Source organism: Condylura cristata, unplaced genomic scaffold (genome assembly GCF_000260355.1).
Source record: "Condylura cristata isolate star-nosed mole 26May11 unplaced genomic scaffold, ConCri1.0 scaffold00047, whole genome shotgun sequence".
In the NCBI taxonomy this organism is placed as follows: domain Eukaryota; kingdom Metazoa; phylum Chordata; class Mammalia; order Eulipotyphla; family Talpidae; genus Condylura; species Condylura cristata.
Genome location: NW_004567148.1, coordinates 109,703 through 136,695, shown reverse-complemented (window position 1 = coordinate 136,695; position 26,993 = coordinate 109,703). Strand labels below are relative to the sequence as shown.

At 36.6% G+C, this 26,993-nt stretch overlaps 1 protein-coding gene across 3 annotated transcripts in view; it reads right to left on the bottom strand.

Moving 5' to 3' along the window:
• CNTN1 (contactin 1) overlaps window positions 1-26,993 on the bottom strand; it is a 289,880-nt gene that overhangs the window by 249,759 nt on the left and 13,128 nt on the right. Inside the window, exon 1 of one of the 3 annotated variants that reach the window (XM_012734144.1) lies at window positions 10,231-10,601. The exons of 1 other annotated variant lie outside the window; for it this stretch is intronic. The gene's annotated coding sequence lies outside the window, so the exon portion shown is untranslated. Of the gene's footprint in view, window positions 1-10,230; window positions 10,602-26,993 lie in introns of those variants that run through there. One more of the 3 variants, XM_012734142.1, reaches the window with a different exon arrangement.

The following is a 26,993-nucleotide window of genomic DNA, read 5'->3' as shown; positions in this document are numbered from 1 at the left end:
TCCCGCCTGCCCCGGAGGTGACCACATGGTGTGGCAGACCTCTCCTGACCCACCCGCTGCTCCCCTCAGCAGTGTACTTCGTCGTCGATCTGCCTGTTCTGCTCCCCTCTCTGTCTCTGGTGAATCCTTTCACCCTCCGCATCTCTGGCCTGTACCCCAGTTCTGTATAAATAAATAAATAAACCTTTTTTTTAAAAAAATGTTCATGAATTATTTATTCCAACCTTATACTTACGTGGCTAAAATGTAATTCTATGTACTTTTAAACACGTAGGAATGGTTCTCTTTCATGGAAATTTCCTTTATTTTCATAACAATGTTTTTTCAAATAGATAATTTATAGAAGCAAAAGCAAATGATTAAAACACTTTTACTCAAACTGAAAATTAATTATATGGATAACATCAGATCTCAGTAAAAATCTATAACTAATGAAAAATTTATAGCAATCTGATATATCATTGCATTTTTAATATGTATGATTTGAAACTTATCTTTCTATATATAGGTAAAATGATTAATCGGCCCCTTAGATCATAAGGCTTAATCATTAAAATATCACTTTTCACATGTAAAATTTAAGGAATAATCATAATTTTTTCTATGACTCCTTTCAACTCATTTTATCTATTTTTGGTAAGGGAATAGGAAGAGAAATTGTAAATGTTCACGATATTGATGACAAAAAATATATTTTGTTATTACTAAATGAAGTACCCCATTTCGGTACAAGCTAAATAAGAGGACTTTGCCTAAGGCACTGACATTTCCATAGAAAAGGGATAAAACATATTGCAGTAACCAACAGAAAAAAACATATTTGTGATTGTTCTTGCGTTTAATAATTCAGAGCATTCAGTATGCCAAAAATCATATTTTCTCTACAAAAAAAAATGACTAAAATACCTCATTTACTAAGAAACAACAATATTTGGCATTGATATTATTCTGCAAAGGTCTTATCCGAATATATCTATGTAAACATTTGGCCTCGTTCTCTCACTCTGGCTGAGTATTCTTGCACAATAACTACTTCCTTTAATATCTTCATTTGAGTTTCAACTTATGTCTATTCCTCCCAAGAATATTTCATTTATATAAAACCTTCAGTAAGTTTCAAAGAAACAATGTGCTATTTCAAGCCTTAGTAAACAATGTGAATCAAAGTCAGATACAACAAAACAGACACTATACTTTTTTCTTTGATTAACATAAAGATCAATGTTTCATATAATTTGTCCATTGGCTATGAAGTAATCACAATAGGACTTGCAATCATCTGTAACAGTCAGAGGCAACATAACAACTTTTGTTTAAGATTATATTCAAATTTCCCAATCTAACACTACTTTTCACAGGACTTAAAGATCTTATTCTTTACTTTTATTACATTTCTAATATTTTCCAGCCTAATTCATATATTACCTGAGTTGGGGTCAACAATTAAACATAGGAAACACAAATTAAGAAGCTGAAAATAAATTTTATGTATATGATAATTTCATAGAATAAGTTTCCTCATTCCCTATTCCCTATTAAAAGTTTGTCTCAAAAAAAAAAAAAAAGTTTCTCTCCATAGAAGATTCATTGTTTATCATTATTTCAAAGCACTTTAAAATTATAGTAAACATCATTTTTCTGGTTTAAGTAAAGGGACAAATCATAGTAGCTTTTCCACTATTATTGTTTATTTGTTCTTCAACTGTAGTGCCATCATAGTGACCTATTTAGTTTGTTACTGGCCCATCCAATCACATCTTGGCTGCCTACTCCCCTGGTTAGTCAATAGAGTCTCCTCTTTCACTGACTTTTCCTCTTGCCAACTAATTTATCATCATGATCCATCTGTTAAATTCCTATGTTCTTTCTGGCACAGCTCCGCCTCCAGACTCCCTCCCAGCCACCTACCTTGCTGCCCTTCCATCTGCTAACATGACTTGTATCTTTCCTAACCTATGCCCCATCTAAATCTTCTGTAACTTTTCCCCTTGATTTTTTTCTGTCAAGTGTACCTTTAAAGGTTTACTGTGATTGCAATAATGTATAATCATAATCATACAACCTTGGAGTGAGAAAGAGAAATTTAAAGTCATAGATATTGGGCCTTCCTGGTGGTGCAAGGGGCTAAGTCTCAGCACTAAGAAGCTGTCGTCAGCCACTGCAGAACTAGTTGGATCCCCAGCCAGGGAGCTGACCCACATGGTCCAGCAGACCTCTCCTGTATTGCCTGCTGCTCCCCTCAGCAGTGGATTTCAGTCAATCTGCTTGTCCTACTGCCCACTGCGTCTCTGGTGAGTCCTCTCACCACCCCCACACATGTGGTCTCCACCCAAGCTCTTATATGCATAAACAAATAAATATTTAATAAGAAATTAAGTCATAGATGTCAAATATGATTTTAATGTTTGGCTTTCCACCCTTTAAACTCAGCCACTGTTCTCGACTTCTTTCAGTGATGGCAAAAAATGATAATGTGTAAGAATTTGATATATACTCAGAGCACTACTTCTGTGGTACACAAATCTAATTAGTCTTGTAGTTAATTGTGCTTGTCTCAAAGTTTATGCATTCAGAATGCATTTACTCATTAGCAATAACCTTTACTTGGACATGACATTTTAATTCAACATTTTAGATTTAACACAGCAGAAATTCTTTTTATATAAGATACATGGTCTAGTTTCCTACTAGTTAGCAAAGGCATTGTATAAACACCACCAGGATTTCTTAATTACTTTTCAGAATTGGCTGTCTAAGGAAGTTAAGCATTTAATTTTTGACAAAATAGATACTAGTTCTTGTGTGGTAAACATGACAGAATACATGTTGAAGTGATCTCAGGAAGGTATTTAAAAGTTTGGATCTGGGCCCTCCCTGGTGGGACAGCGGGTTAAAGCACAGCACTAAGAAGTTAAAACCACTTCAGTATGAGTATGATCCCCGCCCCAGAGATGACCCACATGGTGTGGCAGACCTCTCCTGACCCGCCCGCTGCTCCCATCAGCAGTGTACTTCATTGATCCATCTGTTCTGCTCCCCTCTCTGTCTCTGGTGAATCCTCTCACTGCCCCTGCTCCTCTGGCCTGTACCCCAGTTCTGTATAAATAAATAAATCTTAAAAAAAAAAGTTTTGGTCCATACAGAGTGTCACAAAATTGAAAATTCATAATCATAAATTCATATTTCTGGAGATTGGGGCTTCCTTGATGGCCTAGGGGTTAAGACAGTCTCAGCACTATCACCACTTTTGCTCCCTTCAGCAGTGGATTTCAATGAATTCACCTTCTGCTCCCCCCCCTCTCTCTGGTGAGTATTCCCATGACCCACACCATAATAGTACTGAGAATTATCACCCTGGCCACCATGGAGGCCCTTGACAGAGTTTACTATGGTTTCGGTTGGAAGAGGCAAAATTAAAGTAGATTTAGGATCAACTGGTTTGAATAATTTCAGTAAACTGTTCCTAGTTTTCTGTGATGTCTCTGGGATGTGTGGGCAGCAAAAAAGTGATCCCAAGGGTTTAGAGTCTTGATGAAGAAGGTGGCTGAGGCTGTAGGTACTGGGTTGGTAGTTTACATTTAAAGAATAAACTCAGGAGCAAAGTGATTAACTAACTCCAGTAATTAGGTAACCCTGATGGGTTAGTCTCTCCAGTGTCAAAACAGTAAAGCATTAGAAAACAGAAAATTAGAAAACATGTTTTACTTAGTATTAGCAACCTTTAAAAAGGATACTGAAAATTCATTTCATTCAGGGTTAAAATTTTCTTTAGCCAGATGGATGAAATACTACATGACATACATTTTAGTAACCTCTTTGAAGATAGAGCACCCAATGCAATGATAGTGAAGGAAAGGATAAATAAATGGGACTATATCAAGTTAAAGTTAAAGAGCTTCTGTACAGCAAAAGAGGCATTAAAAAAGACATCCCACTGATTGGGAAAAAATTTCTCACACAAAACTATCAATAAAGTATTGATCACAAAGATATACAAAGAACAGATAAAACTCAACAAAAATAAACAACTCCATCCAAAAATGGGCAGAAGAGCTAAAAAGACACTTCTCCAAGAGGAAATGCAGATGGCCAACAAGCATATGAAAAAAATGTTCAACATCACTTGTAATAAGGGAGATGCAGATTAAAACCACAATGAGATAACACCTCACCCCAGTGAGAATGGCACATCTTCAAACAACTAGCAACAACAAATACTGGTGAGGATGTGGAGAAAAAGGAACTCTGCTGCACTGCTGGTGGGAATGCAAACTAGTACAACCACTATGGAAAACTGTTTGGAGGTTCCTCAAACTGCTAAACACTGAGCATCCATATGACCCAGCAATTCCACTTCTAGGTATCTACCCAAAAGACACAAAAACACTGATTCAAAAAGATATCTGCACCCCCCATGTTTATTGCTGCTTTATTTACAATAAGAAAGACATGGAAACAACCCAAATGCCCAAAAGTAGATAACTGGATTTAAAAGATGTGGTCATATACACAATGGAATATTACTCAGCAACCCAAAAACATAAATAAATAAACACATGCCTTTTGTAGCAACATGGATGGAGCTGAAAAAGGTCATGCTTAGTGAAATAAGCCAGAAATAAAAGGAAAAATACCGTATGGTTTCACTCATAGAATGGTATAAAAGACCAGGCGAGAAGATAGTAATAATAATGAACAACTATATAGCAGAGACATTTTATGAGGGTGCAGTGGGGAATGGAATCAAAAAGGTGGGGGGAGGGAAGTGCACTGGGCTATGGTGATGGCATATGGGTGATTTGGTGATGGGAAGCCCATGGGGATTACAACTGAGATGGAAAATGGCACAAAATGATGTAAAAATAAACTATTAAATAATTTAAAAAGAAAAATTAAAATAGGAAGAAAAATTTTCTTTAGCCTTTAATGAAGCTAAATAATATCTATCAATGCCCAGTGACTTTCAAAGCAATTCTAAATATCCTTGAATGTTTAGACTATTCTGGTGACTAAGGTCCTAATAATCTAAGAATGAACTTTGTTCATTCTCTACTATACCTATTTAATCCTAGTCTCAAAAATATATAGAATTAATTTTTGTTTCCAGGGCTATCTATACAGATTCTTCTCCACAACCCTATTTTAAAATCTTAAGGATAAGTGTTCATTTCTCTGATGCCATTAAGGCACTTTCACCGAACTTTTTGGCTGATGCTGTGTTGTAAAATATCCTCTATGTTTGAATTATTTGAATGATTATATGAATGGAAAACTTTCATAAACTAATTTCTTATGGGAAATATTTTAAGGAGAAATCATTTTATTTAATGGGAGAAAAAAGATATGTCTCTTGGTATCATTGTTTGTTATAAATATATACTTGCCAAAACTTCCTGTGGTTTTAAAAAGCTTATAGCTCATCCTTTGTATCTATTGAAGAATCCTATGGGGGATATATAAGCTTAGATTTAAACAATTTCATGGATATTTTATTAAAAAATATATCAGTTCTTATTAAGGTGACACTGTTTTATAACAGTTTTATGATTTAGGGGTATAGGATCACACCTCTTCAGATGTATGTTTCCTTACCACACTTAGCACCAAGGCACATAAAGTTCTCCACCAAGGTCCAGAGGATGTCCTCCCTTCTAGGAGTCAGATACTTGTTTTAGTTTTAGTTACCTATGTTCCTTTCTTTGTTTCTTTATAGTCCAGTATGTGTCTTTCTCCTTCTGACTTACATCACTTAGTATAAACTCCTCCATTCTCATCCATATTGTCACAAATAGTAAGAGTTCATTTCTTCCAGCTGTGTAATATTCCATTTTGTATACAGGCTAAATCTTCTTTTACCCACTCACCTGTTGTTGGATATTTAGGTTGCTTATTTAACTTGGCTCTTGTAAGCAGTGCTATAATTAGCATAGAAGTACATTTATCTCTTGGAATTACTGTTTTAACATTCTTCTGACTGTTACCTAGGACTGGAATAGCTGGATTATACAGCAGACCTATTTTTAACATTTTCCTGAACCTAAATATTTTTTCATAGGGGCTGGACAGTATATAAGCTAACTTTTTCTCACACCCTTGTCAAAACATATTTCTCATCTTTTTCATATGGACAATTGTCAAGGTATGCAGTAGTATATCGCTGTAATTTTGATTTGCATTTGCATGTTAATGGACTTTTTTTTTAATGTGTCTGTATGTCCTCTCTATCTCTTCTGTTCATTTCTTGATTGGATTAGTTGTTTACCTTTTGCTGAGTCATATGAGTTCATTATAGATCTTGGATATTAGAATCTTGTCAGATGTATGATGGGCAAACATTTTCTCCCATTTAGTCGGGCGTTTTTTCATTTTAATGATAGTTTCTTTTGCTGTAAAGATGTTTTTTTGTTTTTTATTTTTATGAGTCCTATTTGTTTATTTTTGTTTTTATTTCTCTTGTTGTTGGAGTAAAGTCCCCAGAACCATCCATGAAGTCAATACCATTGTTTTTCCTCTGTTTTCTTTTATATATATTATGGTTTTAGGTCTTACACTCATTATTAATTGACTTTTAATTACTTTTTATGGTTGGTGTGAAAGAGTAGTCTTATTTCCTTTCCTTTTTTTATTTTTTTTGCATGTGACTGTCCAATTTTCTCAGCACCATTTGTTAAAGAGACTTTCCTTCCTCCATTTTATGCTTTTGATGACTTTGTTGCAAGTTAACACTCCATGAAAGTGTGAGTTTCTATCTGGATTTTCATTTTCTATTATTTACCTTCATGTCTTTTTGTTTGTTTGTTTTTTCATTAGCATACTACTTTAATTACATAGCTTTGTAGTATAATTTGAAGTCTGAGAATATGATACTACCTTTTTTTTTGATGTTATCAGTATTGTTTTGATCATTTACGGTCTTTTATGGATCCATTAAATTTTGATAATATATGTTCAATTTCTTAGAAGAATGCCATTGAAACTTTAATAGGAATTACACTGGATCTCTGTGCTGCTTTGGATGAGTTAGTCATTTTGGGCATATTATCTCTCTCTTCAGAATCTTTTACTCTCCTAATCTTCAATAAATAATTCATAACTTTTTCACAATCCAAGTTTATGAATAATGTTGGCTAGTACCCAGATATAGATATAAATATTTAGTGACTTAGAATTATTATTCAGATAATTAAGGAAAACAGTAGAGACACTTGAGTCTGGGATTATTAAAACAAAATCAGGATGTTAGTGGAAATGAACCTCAGGTACCTCCAAGGATGTCTAGACATTTTGGATGAAATAAAATGAAACAAAGCCAACCCATCACAAACTGCCCAGGGAGAGAAGCTTAAACCAATAAATGTTTAGCTAAATTTCACTGCATTTGCCTAGCAGACCAGAATGAGAATTGTCCCACCCTTCAAATGTATGCAAGCCCACCCCATCCTCGGGTATTTTGGAATGTGATTTGTTTTCCCATCAGAGCAGCTTGAGTCTGTCCTGGGCTACCATCCTAAAAAAGCACCAGATAAATGTTTTGATTCCAGATAAATGTCTTGTTTTGATTCCAGCTCAAGTAGGTTACAGTTTCTTGGTTAGCATAATAAATGTGCAAACATCTCTATTAGTATGAGCATTTATTCCTTACATATAAATTGACATTTTGCTATTTAAAAGAAATTCTTCTCAACAGAATTCTCACTCTAATAAGTCACCATTACAATTCATATGTAAATTACAAACTTTATATTAGTAAGCCATAGTATTTCAGACTTCTTATAAAATATTAATGCCAATTATGAATTATATTTTTTCAAAATTATTTTATTTCATATTTCACGATTATAGTTTTCATTTGATTGCCTCTCTTTTCCTTTCCTTATATTTTCTTTGTAAGATTTCAGTATCATTTCCAAATATATCCAATATGATGATACTTTAATAATAATCAGTATCTAAATTTATTTTGGTGTTTCATTTCACACACTGTGGTTTACATGCAAATATTTTCATTAGTTTCTTGTCAATGTTTCTCAACTGAGAAACAATGAAGATCGATAGTAAAAAGTGTTAGAAGGGAGCATTCTCCCGGGTGGCGCAACAGGTTAAAGCACCACAGTATGAAGTTCTCTGAAGCTATTGCAGCACAAGTTCAATCCCCAGCCAGGGAAGTTAGCCACATTGCTCGGCAGACCTCTTCTGACCCACTGCTCCCTTAGCAGTGTACTTTGTCAGTCTGCCTGTTCTGCTCCCCACTCTGTCTCTGGTGAATCCTCTCACCCCCACACCTCTGGCCTATACCCCAGTTCTGTAAGCATAAATAAATCTGTAAAACAAACCCAAAAAAGTGTTAAAACTAAGCCTTCCAGGCTCTCATGATCCAGGAAATACCATCAAGTATTTTCAGTTTTACTTGGGTTGAGAACGGAGCAATCTAGATAAGTTTAGATAATTCGAAGTACATTGCTACAGGACTCTCTTTGTTTATAACATCTCCCAATAGTCCAATAATTTCACTACAACCTGTCACCCAGTGTGTGGGAGTTTTTATTCTCTTACTATCACGTCGGTCAGATACAACAAGTACTAATGCCACTACACTCACTAATCCATCAATCAGAATTTAGTATGTGTTATTATGCAATAAATACATTTAAGTTTGTACCTCCTGTGTCAATTCTCATTTTCTTTTAGATTCAGTTCTACAGCTCAGCCAGGAGCATTTGGGTAGAACTGAGCACAATGACTCAGCACTAGGAGACCTCTGATGTGTAGAAGTCACATTTCTGTTGTTGCCCTCACTCCGGAGAGAGTGCACATGTGAGTCTCCTTCTGGAGTAACTCAGCTTTGAAGACTTCAGCTCATTCTACAATGCAGAGAGTTCTGTACTACACCACCAGGTAGTTGACCTCAAAGTACTACAGTAACACTGTAGCAGAATTGAAGTGCACTTTAAAATACCTGAGAATTATTTTTCCTTGCTGTAATTATCATTGCTCTGCATTTTTTATGCTTTCTTTTTAAGACAAATTGATGTCTGTTTTACAAATCATACTTGACTTTATCTACTCTGATACATGACAGATTATATAGCAAACAAACTTATTAATTTTGCATCAAAATATACTTGAAATAAACATACACATACATGGTATATTGTATATATTATGACTTGTAAATATTGTAATATTGCATATATTATGTTTTGTAAATTATTAGTAATGTATATGTATGTTTGCAGATGACGTATATCAATGCATAAATTTACTATTGAAAAGCATTCTTATTAAAGAATTTTACTATATTTAGAATTTCTTAGTGAATGTTTGTTAGTACAATTTTCCCACCCTAAAGAGATGCTCTACAATTCATATCAGATTGTGCATTTTTTACATATTTGTTAATTATTTGCCATGATATTTAAGCAAGCAGCTTTAGTTCTCAGTCTAGCAAATAGTGCTTTTAGTTTTGCTGATTATTTGTATATTTTATTTGACTTTTATATCGTAGATTCTATAGTTGTATAGTCTTAATTTTTTTAAAGACCAAGGAGAATAAAACCACTTTTTGAGAAATTTTAAAATATTTCATCTATTCTTTTGCTTTCAGAGAAAGGTCATTCTAGACAGGGGGAGAAAAACACTAGAGACGGAAATTCAAGTTGCTTTGTTTCTGACAAGAAGGTCTTCTTCCAAGGACATGCCAGTCCAAATTATTTTAATACCATCTGTCCAATTTGTTTGCAATACAACATTTAAGTACCTCAGTGTCTTCCTCTACTTCTGGGAGCAAAATTGAATATTTTTTGGTGCCTACCAACATCTTTTATCATAATTTGAAAATGTTGGCATTAAGGAAATAATCTGAGCCAAAGGAATACCACATCCCTATTTAAACTTCCTCATAGCAGGTCATTTTCTCCTATTGATTCTACTCACTCCCGTGCAGCCCCTCCCCACTTTGCCCTCCCAATTTTGCAAGCTTCCCTCCATCCAAGACACACTTCTGAGCTCTGCTACATTCTTGAAAAGCTCCTGCATTCAAAATAAAATACCCTAAGGCACAATACCCTCAGAAATAAAGTCTGGTTTTCAATTACCATAACAATCGCGGACACTGTCACTGCAATGCAATGCTAGCATGCCTGAGTCAACCTTCCCCAAACCGCATTACCATTACCCTAACTCAGCACGTTCTCCTACAATTTCTAACGCAGAGAAAAATTTTCGACTTACCTCATCTGTTGAGTTATCTGTCGTTCTGGTTATAATATTTATTGCAAATTGTCCATCTGAATAAATGTAGCGACAGTTAGACTATCATAAGCCTCTCTCCTGCAGCAGAAAGCAAGTTAAAAGGACTTCAAGCTGTGACCTCAGAGGCAGGCAGAGCCGCTCCCATACTTCAGCCAACCTTCTGGGGAGGGCAGGTTAGATGACAGTAAAACTGGCTCTCTACATAACAGTACTTTCAAATAAAACATTATGAGTTAGGAGTAAGGGGATTTTACATCTTCCAAATCGGCCCGCCCAAGCCAATGCTGCTCCTATGCCTGAAAATATTAAGCATTTCACTGCAGTCACTTAATGCAAGAAACTATCTGAGGCGACTTCACAAACCCTGTCATTCTGTTCTGAGACTAAAGAATGAGCACTGCATGCATAATTCATGCATTAAAATCCTCAATGCACTTCCTGTAGTCAATGTTCTCTACATAAATGGGCTATTGATCACCTCATAGCAAAGACAATCCGAGCCCCGTGATTGCTTTATTCCCACAAAAAAATTACAACCCAAATCACAGGCAGAAGCCTCCACCCTGCAGCATCTACTCAGGTAAAACACTCACATAGAGATGACATTTGCATACTGCAGAATGTTTAAACCAGACTCTCTCACCAGAAAATGCAACTGAATCTCTTTGTTTTTGATCCCAAAGACTGGCTTCCTGCAGATTTTAGTTGAATATTTTATTCTCTGTAAGGCACAGAGCACTGAGTTTTCACTAACATTTCTAAAAATCAACAAAACTGAACTGAAAACTAAGAAAAAAATAGTAATACAGAAAGAGTGATGATGCCCATAAGTCAAAAGAGATTTTAAATCATCATAGTAGCTACATGTGTTTACAAATGCTAACTTTTCTATTGCCCCTTTATATGGGTAGTTCAGTAGTTCTGAGAACTGTTTTTCTTATAATTTAAGTTTCTAAGAACACACCATGGTTTCTATTAGTCTTTTCTAACTACCTGAAAAATGCAGGTTTTAAAACAAAATGTGCATTCTATTATGCTAATATTCATCAAAGGAAAACACAGTAGCATTTTATATTACTTTGTTTCTCATTTTTTAAAAGATTTATTTATTTATGCATACAGAACTGGGGTACAGACCAGAGGTGCAGGGGCAGTAAGAGGTTTCACCAGAGACAGAGTGGGGAGCAGAACAGGCTGATTGATGAAGTACACTGTTGAGGGGAGTAGCGGGCGGGTCAGGAGAGGTCTGCCACGCCATGTGGTCACCTCCGGGGCAGGAGGGGGTCGAACTCATGCTGAAGTGGCTTTAGCTTCTTAGTGCTGTGCTTTAACCTGCTATGCCACCACGGAGGGCCGCATTTTATATTCTTTTTTTAAAGATTTGTTTATTCATGAATACAAGAACTAGGGTACAGGCCAGAGATGTGTGGGGTGAGAGTATTCACCAGAGACAGAGTGGAGAGCAGAAAAGGCAGATCACTTAAGTACACTGCTGAGGGGAGCAGCAGGCAGTTAGGAGAGGTCTACCACACCAGGTAGGTCACCTCTATGGCCTGGACAGAACTGCTGCAGTGGCTGTGGACACATTCATAGTGCTGTGCTTTAACCTGTTGCACCACCAGGTAGCATTTTTAAATGCCATAATAATGATATTTGCAAAAACTATAGTAACAGATCACTGTAAAATAGCAAATGCATATATGTATATATGCATTTATGCATTCGCTATACACACACACACACATATACATATATATATGAGATGTTTGTCTATTTTCCAAAGTATCTTCAATGTAAAAACTAATTAAGTTTTATTTTTCCACTAAAAGAAAGCTGAACATGATGTCATGATGATCATTTAGACACCTACTGTAACAGATACAGTTTTCGTGGACTCCACCCCCACTCCAAATACTGAAACTACAAATCCGATCAATATGGAAGAGGAGCATGCTGGGATGTGAGGGTGGAGCTAAGCAGTGAGGTTATGATAAAACTGGACATGTGGGCTTTGGGATTCTCTTGGCCTGATGATTCGCGGCTGGTCTTTTGGCTCTTGTTCAGTTTTCAGTGTGCTATGAGAGTCCAAGTCAGCAGAACTGGTAGGATATTCTAGTTAACTTGTATTTCTCTCTCTTTTTCCCGGGGTTGTTCCTTCACCTTTCTCCTTGTAAATAAACCCATTATCGAACCTTTTTGTGCATGTCCAAAGTATGACTGAATCTTAAGCGCACGGGTGAGAACCCACAGACAGGCAACCCAATTCACATTGCGGTGCCCTGTAACACTACTGCCATGTCTTTCCAAACCTTTCTTTTAAACAAAATAACTAATAATCTATATTATTATTATATAACCATTATATCTTTCTGGTATTCACCATTGAGAATCTATATATGTACATTCAGTGCATACTAAAAATCCATATGTGGCCCTCCCTGGTGGCAGCGGGTTAAAGCACTGCACTGAGAAACTAAAGCCGCTTCCGCATGAGTTCAATTCCCGCCTGCCCCGGAGGTGACCACATGGTGTGGCAGACCTCTCCTGACCGCCCGCTGCTCCCCTCAGCAGTGTACTTCGTCGATCTGCCTGTTCTGTTCCCCACTCTGTCTCTGGTGAAGCCTCTCACCGCCCCTGAGCCTCTGGCCTGTACCCCAGTTCTGTATGTACAAATAAATAAATCTTTAAAAAAAAAAAATCCATATGTAACAGGGTGGTCCCCAGAGAGGGTGGCAGTTCCAGGTTCCATGTACCACCCAAGGAAGGGTAGAGCTGAATGACAGAAGAAGCTGGAAGAGGAAACTGGAGGAAAAAAATGGATGGGGAGACAGAAGGCCAGGAAGAGTTACATGGAACACAGAGACATGTGAAAAAGCTGCACTTACTTCTTGGTCCTGGACTGGTAGAAAAAAATGTGGGTGAGAGACCCATGAGGAGGTTAACAATGGCAGCTTTGATCTTAACTTGTTCCCATATGTATGGGCCCTCTTCTTTTCCCCACCAGGAGGTGGCTTAGACTTATGACAGACTTTCAGGCTTCAGTGGCTCTGCTTTGGGCCAAACTTGCTTGGCTGGACATTTACCCATGATGGAATGGGTAACTTTCAGTGTTTCCTGGGGAAACTATATCATCTATTCTTTCCCTTTTTTGTTTTGCATATTCATTGTATTAAAGTTCCTTCCCACTGAAGGTCTTATGCACTAGAATGTGTTTTGTATTGATGTACCACATGGCAAATCCCACTTAGAGTAGGCCAGCTGGTGGTTCTGAGGTCTCCCTCTCCCTGCCATGAAACATGTACACATGAACCACACACACACACACACAATTCATGTTCACCTCACCTGACCATTTGTAAGAGCAGAATCATGGCCCAGGGCTAGAACAGAGAATAGCAGAGTATAATTGAGATTTCCCAGCAAATAAATACACTACAGGAACAATTCACCCTTGGAGGAGGAGTGCTTGCTGTGATTTCAATAAACCAACAGCAACTGACAGAAGCCTGTAAGAGCAGTGGGGGAGACATGACAATAGAGGAGAATCTCAGGAATGCTCAGGAACATATAACTCTTCTCCCAAGTGCACAAAAGAGTGTAGTCTGCACTAAGCCACAGAGAAAATAAGTGCAGCTAACTGATAAATATCTGTTGAAATATTGTGAATGGCAATCTGAGAAGTTAACTACGCAATTACTATATATATTATATATTCCATACACCACAATGTTTTTTGTATGTTGCCCTGGAGTATTCCATTCATCTATTTATACATATTTCCTCTAATCTAGAAAACTGAAAAAAACTACCTGGTAAATTTTATTTCATAACAGTTATCTATGTAATATTCTTTATTACATAGCAGAAGATTAAAAGGGTGCAAACACTTAAAAGATTACAGAATTTATGCCTAAGGCTTAATAGCCAGCCAAGAATTTTATCTATTTTATTAACAATAAACCCAATTACATGTAGAGATAAATCCCATTTAAAGACAGCAGAAAATTGAAAAATCAAGTCAAGGTGTCCTCATCAGAGCACCCCAAGATTTTCACAACTGGTGTCCTCAAGATGCCCTGTTTGACATAAAGCATATTTTTCAACTAAAAGCAATAAAATCCCTGAGGCTGAAAGAATATTCTATACTTAGGAGAATCTTCTGGACTTAACTAAATCTTACACTCTCCCCTGATCAAAGAAGAAATTCTCCATCCAAACTTTGGACTTTTTTCCTAGCCAAAGAGGCAATCTCTCCTCCCCCTTTTATAACTGAGAAAAATATAATTTGGGGGTGTCTCATCCAGGTGTGTATTCCTGAGTGGCCATGTTATCTCTGTGAATCTTAGTTTTGCTCACATAGTAAGAATAAGGTCACCCTTCTTGATTGTCATATAAAGTCCCCTTCAACTTCTTGATGCCCTAGTTTCCAAATGTAGGATAAATATCCTTGGTACATTCCAGTAAATTTTAGAATTTACAACCATGTAAAATTACCATATATGTGTTACTAAATTGAATATTTCTCCTTTGCTAACCTATTTGATACTATTGTATATACTTGCTCAGCCCAAGAAAAACCCAGAGGAGTTACAATGATTTCCTTTGCACCCTGATACCAGTATGAAGATATAAAGTACAATCATTTATGACACACAAAGAGTTGGCATAACCAAAAATAATTGCAAATGAAACCATAAGAAATAAAAGTCCTCTGAAGTGACTCATTCAACACTGAGTAAATAGGTAGATAGGAAAACCATTAATTTAGTGCCTTCTCTTGTAAGTCAGTTTCAATTCTCACATACAAATGTCTAACAACAAAATCTAAAATAAAGATACAACTTTGCATTTATGTGGTGAAATCTCAGATTCAATTGTTTCAAAGGAAGGAGAAAGATTTGAAACACACATAAAAACAAAACTAGAATGACTGAGATTAGACTTCAATAAAGAAGAAAAGGGTATGGCATGAGAAAAGTTACGAAAATAAGTCCCTAAGAAACCAGAGTAGACTAGAGGGAGGAAGTAATACTTAGAAACACCTGGGGCTCTCCCTGGTGGCACAACGGGTTAAAGCACAGCACTATGAAGCTTTTGCAGCTACGGCATGATGAGTTCAATCCCCAACCACCAACATGGCGAGGCAGACCTCTCCTGACCCACCACTGCTCCCCTCAGCAGTATATCTGCTCTCCACTCTGTCTCTGGTGAATCCTCTCACCCCCACCCCCTACCTCTGGCCTGTACTCTAGCTCTGTATGCATAAATAAATAAATAAAATTTGGGGAAAAGTAGTCAATTTTACTCCCAAGCCAAGTCCATGGTTATAATAATAATAATAAAATTCCATGTCTGGAAGTCTGACTATGCATGAGAACCATAACTAATATTTTCAAGTTGTAAGAAAACAGATGTGTTATTATAGATAAATTTCACTCTTTGCAGATCAAAAGTCTTTCCAATATTTTGAATTCTTAATGCATGTAAACTTACACTGAATTCAAGTTGTACATTTGGATTTTTTTTTTAAAGACTTATTTATTTATATACAAGAATTGGATACAGAAGTGCTGGGGACGAGAGGATTTGCCAGAGACAGAGTGGGGAGCAGAGCAGTCAGATCTAGTGAAATACACTGCTGAGGGGAGCAGTGGTTGGGTCAGAAGAGGTCTGCTGTGCCCTATGTCAGTCAGCTCCTTGGCTGGGGATAGAACTCCTGCTGCAGTGGCTGCAGATAGTTTCATAATGCTGTGCTTAAGCTGTTGTGCCACCAAAGAGGGACTGTAGCTTGAATTTTTGATGCATTATAAAGTGAACTCTATAATGTCAAATGCAGCCAATAAAATGAATCAAAATGAGAGTAAACCAAAGCATATTTAGTCTGTTAAATTTGTGATTTTTTTTGTGTGCAAAAAAAGTCTTTTATTTTCTATTATATAGTAATAAGGAAGTCATTTTTTTCAAAAATGTAAACAAATAGGAACTCATAGTTTTTAAAAGATTTATTTATTTACTCATACAGAACTGAGGTATAGGCCAGAGGTACAGAGGCATTGAAAGGATTCACCAGAGACAGAGGAGGGAGCAGAACAGGCAGATCAACGAGGTACACTGCTGAGGGGAGCAGCAGGCAGATCAGGAGAGGTCTCCTGTGCCATGTGGATCACATACAGGACAAGGGGACAAACTCATACTGAACTGGCTTTAGCTTCTTAGTGCTGTGCTTTAACCTGCTGTGCCACCAGGAAGGGCACAGGAACTCATATTTTTTAAGATTTATAACTACCATGCCTGACTACAGTCATTTGGAAAATACATAATATACATGCTTTATAAGAAAACACACTGCAATATAGTAATAGGAAAAACACTCAGCTTACCAAATTTTCCACACTCCTGAACCCAAAGTATTGTGGAAACTGTGTCTGATATATTTAAGATATTCTTTTTTCTTATTTTGCTCTCTCCTACTGAAACTATACTTAACTCCATAACGACATGCATTCATGTAATTAAAGATATTTATTACCTGCTTTACACATAACAAAAATTGTGCTGGGTACTAGAAAAATATATGTATATATTGACAGGTCAGTAGTGATGAACAAAGTGCTCCTCCTTGGAAGGAACAAGTAAGCCTGGACTGATAGGGAGGTGCTGATAAACTGCTTCCTTGAATGTAACTATAGAAAAACTAAATATTGGCATGTCTTTGCTCCATGTGTCTCCCCCAGGTCTCCTGGCTCCCCATACACTTCCTTCCTTTCCCAGTTTCCTCTCTACTTCTCCCAGCTCAGCTCTACCCTTTCTGGAATTATGGAAAACAGGGAACCAGAAACCTCCCCTTTTCCTGGGGAGCACCTTATATAGTACATTGGTACTACATTCAACTAAAAAGTGTCCACACAACAAAATGAACTATCACCACAACAAAAGGAAACCCAATTACAAAGGATAAAATATTTGCACACCATAACCCCCCACAAAGAGTTGGTACTCAGGATCTACAAAGAACTACTACAGCTAATAATAAAGGAACACAAATAACCCAAGCAAAAAATGACCAGAAGAGATAACTAAATACTTCTTCAAGGAAAACATTCAGAGGCCCAACAACATGTGAAAAATAAAAGAAAGAAATGCACATCTTCATTTATCATAGGAACAGACAAATCAAAACCACAATGAGATACCATCTCACACCTTTGAGAATGACCAGTAACAACAAATGCTGGTGAGGATGTGGAAAGAAAGGATCCTTCCTAAACTGGGTGCAAATTTCAGCTGGTCCAGCCCATATGGAAAACTTTATGGCTTCTTAAAATATTAAAAATGAATCTACCATGTGAAACACAATTTCACTCCCAGAAATCTACCCAACAGGGGAAAAAAAAGAACAACAACAACAACAAAAAAAAAACACTAACTCAAAGGCACAGACACCCTCTTAGATCCTCCCTTGTTTGACACAGCATGATTTATAATAATCAAACTATGGAAACAACTGAGTGCCCACAACAGATGAGATATCACAATTCCAATTACATAAAGCTTTTAAACAAGCAGGATGTTATATTATTACATTTTGTAGCTAAGACTGACCTGAGGCCTTTATTTCACAAATATTCATTGACAATCACCACTCAGTATTACCTCAATAACAGGAAAAAAGGGGGGGAAATGGTGCTGGGAATATTTTTTTTAAGATTTATTTATTTGTGCATACAGAACTGGGGTACAGGCTAGAGGTGCAGAGGCAATGAGAAGATTCACCAGAGTCAGAGTGGGGAGCAGAACAGGACAATTGACTGAGTACACTGCTGAGGGGAGCAGAGGGCCTGCCAGAAGAGGTCTGTCACGCCACGTGGATCACCTCTGGGGCAGGGGTCAAACTGGCAAGGAAGAGGCTGAGGCCAGTTTTGCAGTGCTGCTCTCCAACTTGTACCACCAGGGAGGGCCCAGTGATGGAAATTTAATGCCTGGTCCTCATAGACTTAGAAACTATGATTTATTAGAGACAAACTATATCCATTTGTAAGATCCTATTTTTTTATTTGTATTTAATTATTTTTATTGAAATATAACCTTTCTAACATTACTTAATGTTCAGCTTTGTAGCACTGAGCAAGAATAAAAGCTCAATTCTGCCATCACCAGGCTATTGTCTTCTTTTGTTTCAATTTAACTAGCACCATTTCCACTTTTCTGGTCACCACCAGTTGGTTTCTATAGTCTAAAAGTTTGTTTTATTTTTTTAGCTTATCTGTTTGCTTGATTTCTCTATATACCATAAATAAGTGAAATCACACGGTATTTGACTTTCTCCGAAAACCTGTTTTAATTTTCAAGTATTTTGCAAGTCAGTTGTTAAAGATACTCTTAATCATTAAATAGCAAGAACTTACAATTTAAATGGTTATATTTTAAAAAGAGACAAATACAAAAACTACATCCCTTCATATACACTTTATGATTATCAGTGCTTTCGGTGGTGCTTTTACTACATTATCTATGTTATAAAACACTACACAGTGTTTGTTATTGGACTTCTCTTTCCAACTGCACATTGAATAACACAATGTGGGCAGCTTAAAATCAACTCCTCAGTTTCTGTGTCCAAAGTTTTAGCATTTATCTATAGTTCTGTGTGTCAATCATACTTCAATTTTAAAAATAAAAATCCCTCAATACTTCAATTTGAAAAAAAACAAGTTTTTTTTTTAAAGATTTATTTATTTGTGCATACAGAAATGGGGTGCAGGCCAGAGGCTCAGGGGCGGCGAGAGGCTTCACTAGAGACAGAGTGTGGAGCAGAACAAGCAGATCGACAAAGTACACTGCTGAGGGGAGCAGCGGGTGGGTGAGGAGAGGTCTGCCGCGCCATGTGGTCACCTTGGGTGCAGGAGGGAATCTAACTCATGCGGAAGCGGCTTTAGATTCTCAGTGCTGTGCTTTAACCTGCTGCGCCACCAGGGAGGGCCTCAGTTTTTTGTTTGTTTGTTTGTTTTTTGTTTGTTTGTTTTAATTTCAATATTGTTAATATTTCAAGAACTGTTATCTGTGTGGACAGTAAAACCTGAGTTATAACCTCCCATTTTTATTATTACTGATTTTTTTGTTCATTTTATGCATAGAAGAACTGAGGTGCAGGTCAGAGGTACAGAGGGGTGGTAAGAAGATTTCCCAGAGGCAAAGTAGTGAGCAGAGCAGGCAAGAGAGGTGAGGTCTGTTGTTCCATATAGGTCAGACCTCAGCAGTGGTAGCGCTGAGACTTCACCCCTAGGCCACCACGGAGGCCCAGAAACCACTTTTGTCAACTGAACAATTGTGGAACTTACATACTACGGGAATATTTACCCCAATGATTTATATATTTTTCCTATTAGGAAGTGAAGGAGGAAAGTCACTTCCAAATGTGATTATACTGTTAAGATAAACAAGGTTCACTGAAGTTATTTTCTTATCAAATCATAAAAATGTTACTTAAAATTAGTCATAAATGTGCTTTAAAACATTTATGATTCTTTTTGCTACAATAATATTAAGATTTTTTTAATGCTGCATGAACTGCTATTTAAAATTAGTCCCAGATGTGCATCCTTCTATGGTTCACCACAGAATAGTAGTCACCTAAAATGTGAAATCATCAAATAGCTCCTGATCTTTAATATTGCTTGGTGAAATCACCTGAAGTTCGTCTGCTTTTTTGCAAATGGCAAAACTTAACCTCTCGTTTACTGAATAGTATGCCACTGTGCCGCATCTTCCTTAGCGAACCCTCTGTATCTATCAGTGGAAACTTAGGTTGCTTCCCTATCTTTCCTATTGAAAATATTGCTGCCATAAATATAGTGGAGCATAGAATGTTTGAGTCAATGTTTTAATTAATTAACTAATTAGTTAATTAATTGTAAAAAGAAAAAGGTTGTATATGTAAGATTTGAAAGCATACACCTTTGTTTCTTACACCCTAGAATTTATAACCATTGTAGCACAAGTTCAATCCCAGCCAGGGAGGCAACACGCTCTCCTGTCTTGCCTGCTGCTCCCCTCAGCAGTGTATTCCAGTCAACTTGCCTGTTCTGCTCTTCACTCTGTCTTTGGTAAATCCTCTTACTCCTGCACCTCTGGCCAGCACCCCAGTTCTTGTATGCATAGATAAATAGCTCTTTTTTTTAAATCATGCTTTATACTTGTCTACAGTCAAGTTTCTTAACATTCTTAAATCTCAACATGTTTACTTGCCAAACAAAACTAACTATACTGCCCATATCACAAGAATATCAAGAGGACTGATTAAATGAAAAGGAATAAAAAGAACTTCTCCAAAAGAGTGATTCGACATTACAAAGGCTCCAAATTGTTAGCAACTCTTATTTCATAAACACCGTACAAGTAAGCCCCAAGATTTAGGCTTCTGTGTTTTACACATCAGCCACAAAGGTTGCACAAAATAGGTTTAAATTCATGCTATATAACTGGTTTACTCATTGAAATATTCAACCATATTTTCTGAGTCATTTAGTCAACTCTTAATGACTTAAAAATATTATCTCCCAGATAATGACAATATCTAGGAGAGCCATTTCTAGAAACAGTTACTTCCTGACACAAAAAGGGATATGAAAAATGTATTGAAAAATTGAACACATTTATTTTAAAATATTTACTAACTCCTTAATAATGAATTTAGCAGAATTATGGAATATAACATAAATCTATCTTATGTTCCAATATTGCAAAATCAGTCATGTTACTGTGAATTCTAAGAAGTAATAGGTTTTATTATGAATACATTAGAAATTACCCAAAATAGATTTTTTGTGCATATAAATACTAATTATCCATTTATCAATTTCAAATAGTAGATTTGGTTTAGATATTAGGTTTTATACTATAAACATTATCGAATAATAATGAGTTACAAATATCAATATTTGTATCAGGAATTGTCCTAAGTACTTTGAATGATTAACCAAAAATAGTATTTCCAACAACTAATCTTTTAATGTTTTATTTGCTTTCAATAGTGCTCCAATAACCTAAGAGACTTACACATTACTTTGTTAATGTTTATTTGTAAATATGTAAGGCATTAAAAAGTAAGCTAGAATAACACTTAAGTTTATGTTCACATTGTATGTAGTTTCTGATTCCAAAGTAGTATGGATAGAATTTGAGCTCCATATTCTCCTCATTTATGTAACTCCAAGATTAACCACCTGGTATATTTTTCTTTTTCCTGGAGAATTTCCTTTGCCATTACTGATGGCATATGATGACATTTTTTCATTCTTGTTTATTTGAAAATAAAATATGTAGTTTGCAATTTTTGAGACATATATTTGGTAAGTAAAGAATTGTAGATTGTTAGTTTTCTTTTTCCCCAGTCTGCTAAAGATGTAGATTCTATGTGGTATAGTGGAGAGGAGATGGCAAGTGCAATTCTGATGTTTTAGACATGAAATGAAAATCAGTGGCCAAATAACTGTGATTGACTTAAGAAAACTCACTAAGATAAGAAAAGAGATCCGCTTGATCAACCTGTCTCACTCCCTTCATTATTTTTCACATCTCAGCCCCCGTTACACAATGACTGATTCCTTCTTAGCTGACGATGTCTTCAACTGATTTCTGGGGACACATTTGCCTCCTCTGCCTTTTGATACTCTGTTCATTCTTTTACAGTCCCCTTGGTTAGTGTAACATTTTTGTTGCCATCCATTAACTATTAATGGATAAGAAATTTCTTCTCATTCTCTCCTCTTTTCTTGGAAATTTTTATCAACTCAGATAACTTGACCCAGGAATTCAACTTTTATCTTCATGAATGTCTTTTCTAAACTCCATTTAAATACTTCACACTTACACTAGGACAACAAACAGACATATCAAACTTCTCTAGTCCACAACTGAACTGAACACCTTCCCCCAAATTTGCTCTTCTTCCAGCAGTCCCTACTCCAGTTAGTAGCATCAGTCTCCACTCATCTGCTCACACCAGGAATTTAGATGTTGTAATTCCTATTCTCTCCTTCTGCGGCTACTGGATTGGGTCTATTTCTTTCCCTCCTCACTGTCATTAACCTAATCCAAGACATCATTTGCTTGAACTATCACAATAATGCTTCCTAAAATATTTTCCTGCACAATCAAAATCAAATATCCTTTCAGAGCACAAAGGAGTGTATTTTTAATATGTCATATACTTCCTGAATTAAAATTCCCCAGTATTTTCCTACTATGATTTGTATGGTATTTTAGGGTTCTACAGGACGTAACAGGCCTGTAATATTACTGCTGGTCTGATTGTGTTAGTCTCCCTTCATTCCATATATTCCCGCCACCCTGTCATCCTCCTGTCCTAATTTACACACCTGGTACAGGCTTTTCTCTTGGTCTAAAATGCTCTGCCCTGGTTCCAGATCATTATTTTGTCAGTTTCATCTCTTTGGGATTGTAATTTAAAATGTACTTCCTTGGAGTATCTTTCCTGATCATTCTCCTAGGTTCTCTCTTTGCAGACTAGGTTAAGAGTCTTATGACTTATTCTCATAATGTACCTGCATTGTCTAGGTAGCATACAATATAATTGTAATTAAGAGATTACTTGTATAATTGTTTATTTAATGCTTGACTCACTGGAGAGCCAAGATCATATTTGTCTCCCTTACATTTGTATCTATATTATTTATCACTGTACTTGACATATGGAAGGTGCCAAAAATATCCTTTGAATGCACAGATAAATGAGCCAAGAGTACAATATTATCTATTCACAGGATCGGATGATTGGCAATATGAAAAAGCTGATTTATAGATCTGGGTGGCCTGGTTTTTAAATAGCTTATATCAATGGCAGAGCTCTGACTATGGAATCTTACATCTTTAGTTTCTCCCTAAAATAGTTATTCCTTTGCCCCAGAACTTTTGTCTCCTTGGATTTACATGCCTGCTGTAATCTCTAACTCCAGTTTAACTCCTGATACATATCCCCCCTGAATCTTTCATTAATGTGTAGGTTCTGTTCATAGGGACATTTCTGTCATGTCCAAACTCATCTTCACTGCAATGATTCAATTTCCCCATGATTAGACTGAAGTTTTGTCCGTCCTCAATTAATCTTTGTCCCAGATTTTTGCCCTAGCATAAGACAAATACTCATCAACAGTGATTAATTCAAATTAATTCCAGAACATTTTTTTCATTCTGCTTTCCTTGGGAAGCTCACTGTAGCACTATAAGGCTCTTTGTAGGTTACTCTTGTGCAGTCCTTGCCACACTTTACACAGCATGGATCATGTGAAGTTCTCATAAAACATTCCCACACCCACACCAAGTCCCTAAACTTGCATTTCAAACAAGTTTCTAGGTGGTACAAATGCTGATAGCTTTTAGAATCAGACTTTGAATAGCACTTGTCTAATAGTTTGAGGAAAGTTTGTCAAAATCTGGTAAAAGTTCAGAGTCTAAGGTTTTGAAAATGCCTTAACTCACTTTAACTTTTCTTAGATCTGGCAATAACAATCTAAGCCACTTCTCATTTTCAGTCTTTGTATCTTCAGTTTCCTTCTAAAATCCATGAAATACTCTCTGCTTAAAAACTATTTTCTATAAGAAACATGGCTGTTAATGTTTCCTTTGTGTATATTTTAAAAGTACTTTGATTCTGCTCACTGGGAACTGGCCACCATCCACGTGCATTACCTTAGGATGTGAAATAAAATGGTTATATATACATTTCAGGTATTGAAGCCTGAAATTTTGTTCCTGGGTCTTAAATTTATTAGTTGTAGTCATCTGTTACATAGAAAGGTAATAACAGCTACAGCATAAATGGACTTGTAGGAATGTCGACATTGATTTGTTAGATGAAAAAACTCAGAAGATCATTTGCATGCTTCCTGCCACCCAGGAAAACTGAAACTGTTAGGTGTTGATGGAGAAAAATCACTAAAACTGACACCATTTAATTATTCTGCTCATTTCATATCATATACCATCAATCTATATTTAATGTAAGTTTAAAATGTTAAGATTTAATGTTTTCCAGGAAAGTACCAATGTGACTTGTTGGTATTAATTCAGTTAAGGTGACCCTCCCCCTTCCCTTCCTTCTCCCACTTCTATTCCTCCTCTTCTATCTTTCTCTCCATATAGATGATTAGATAGATAGATAGACAACAGCTAGCTAGATAATGTATGTGTGCTTCTATATATATATATACATGTACACATGTCTCTCTCTCTATATATATATATATATATGTACACATACATATGGTTTGCACATACATTTTTGACACGATAATTATTTTGAATTAAAATTACCTAAGAAAACAGCCATTGCAAAAACACCGATCCTTCTTTGTCCTTTTGATGAAAACTAGGAATAAATCTCCCATCTGAAAGCTACTTTCCCTATACTAATAGGAGCAGAGAAGACATCCTTATCACCAGAGATAGGACTTTAGAGCTGTGTAAACAAGCCTTGTTACTCCTCACCAATACATTACCCCAACATCAAACTTCTTGGTTTATTTGTCTAAAACGTATAAAACCTCCTGCTTTGGTCACATTATTTAGGTGTCAAATCCTTGGGATCTTTTACATATGAAACATAATTATTTTTTTTCTCCTGTTAGCCTCACTTTTATTACAGTGGTGAATTTAGAACTTAGAAGAATAAGAAAAAAAAATGTTTTTTTCTCCTTTACAATGTAAACTTAAGGCAGAAAATTTCTCCTTCTCTAGGAAACTGCTGCATTTTTTCTTAAATCTTTTTAGTGACTGGATAAGACCTTTCTCTATTATGGAGGGTAATATGTATTATGGAGTTAAAGTGAACTAACACAGTGAAGGACAGTCTTCCCCATGATGTCCAGAACAGGTTTTTCCTAAGATGTGTCCCTTTGGCAAGTGGAATATTTCAAACTGAGGTCAATTGAGGTAAAAGAAAATTTTACCATAGCCTGAACTACCTAGAAGAATGACAATTGGGGGTATTACTCAGAATTAGGAATTTTACCAGAAATAACCTTCCTATCAGAGAATCCTATCTATATGGCAGGACAGACATATAATTACAGAGCATCTGCTCTTCTTCATGAGTCACCTCTCCTCATCATGTGAGTCCCTCTCCTCTTTCCTTACAGCCTGAAGAGCTCAGCTCATTCCTTAACTCAGGATGAATACCCTCATTTACCTCATTTACTTCGGAATCTATACCCATGTATATATCCCATACTTTTCTCCTATTAATCTGTCTGATGCTGATTTGGTTGCTTAAATAGGCCCAGAAAACCCCAGAAAGGAAGGGAGACGTTTTTTCTTCTTCAGGACACTCACCTCCCGTTCAAGAAAAAAAGGAGCAGTTACTCATTTTCATATTCAAGGGGCAGGCTATAAAACAGCAGGAACTCAGGCCATTCAGCAATCCATCTATCTTGAGAGGAATAAAACACTATTCCACTCTGTACTGGCTGGCACAGCTCTTCACCAACAATCTCCCATTTAGATATAAAACAAACTGACCTTTGTGTTTTGTCATGCTGTGACTGAGGCGTTATTCTCAAAGCACTTCAGTGAAAAAATAATACTGCTCTCTTACCAGGCATAGCTAAAATATATTCATGGAAAGGGCTGCCCAAAGAGCATATTTATCTCAGTTTGTTTCCCAACTGTTAAACTTTAGAGATACAAAACTAAATTCCTCATTTTTTCAAGATCCTGAATATTTTTGCATTTTATATAAATCTCAGCAAAAACCTGTATTTTAGACTACTTATGAGAACCAAATGTAAGAAATTATCCAGATTTATCCACAATAGGACCTCCCTAGTGATCAAGGCATTAAGTCTCAGCACTACCAAGCTATCACTAGCCACTGCACCTTGAGTTCAATCCTCTAGCAGGGAGCTGACCCACATGTCTCCACAGACCTCTCCTGTCTCACCCACTGCTGCCCCCCAAAGGTGGATTTCAGTAGATTTGCCTACTCTGCTTCCAGCTCTGTCCTGGTGAATCCTCTTACTCCCCACATCTCTGGGATATACCCCAGTTCCTTGTGTGCATAAATAAATAAAAATAAACATTAAAAATATAAAATAAATTTACCTACAATAGAGTACAAATCCCTTTTAAATCTAAAGTGAGTTACTCAATTTCCCTGTGCACCCCCACATAGGAGGCATACGTGTTGTTAACCCTTTATTTGTTTATTTTCTGTTAGTCTGTCTTTTACTACTTGGGAGATTTTTAAAAAATATTTATTTTGCATACAAGAACTAGTGTGTAGGCCAGACGTGTGTTGGGGGGGGAGGTGAGAGAATTCACCAGAGACAGAGAGGGGAGTAGAACAGGCAGATCAACAAAGTACACTGCTGAGGGGAGCAGCAGGCAAGACAGAGAGATCTGCTCCACCATGTGAGTCAGCTCCCTAGCCAGGATCGAACTCATGTTGCAGGAGTTGGCGAGAGCATTTCAGTGCTGATACTTAATCCCAGTGCCACTAGGGAAGCCCCCAATAGGAGGATTCTAGTCATAACCTAGAAGGGAAAAAGCAAAAGTTATTTTTCCTCCCCTCTAGGGAAAGATTAATAAACACATACAATAATATCTTATTAGTGATATAGTTAAAAATTAGTATTAGAGGCCCTCCCTGGTGGCGCAGCGGGTTAAAGCACTACACTAAGAAGCTTAAGCCACTTCCGCATGAGTTCGATTCCCGCCTGCCCTGGAGG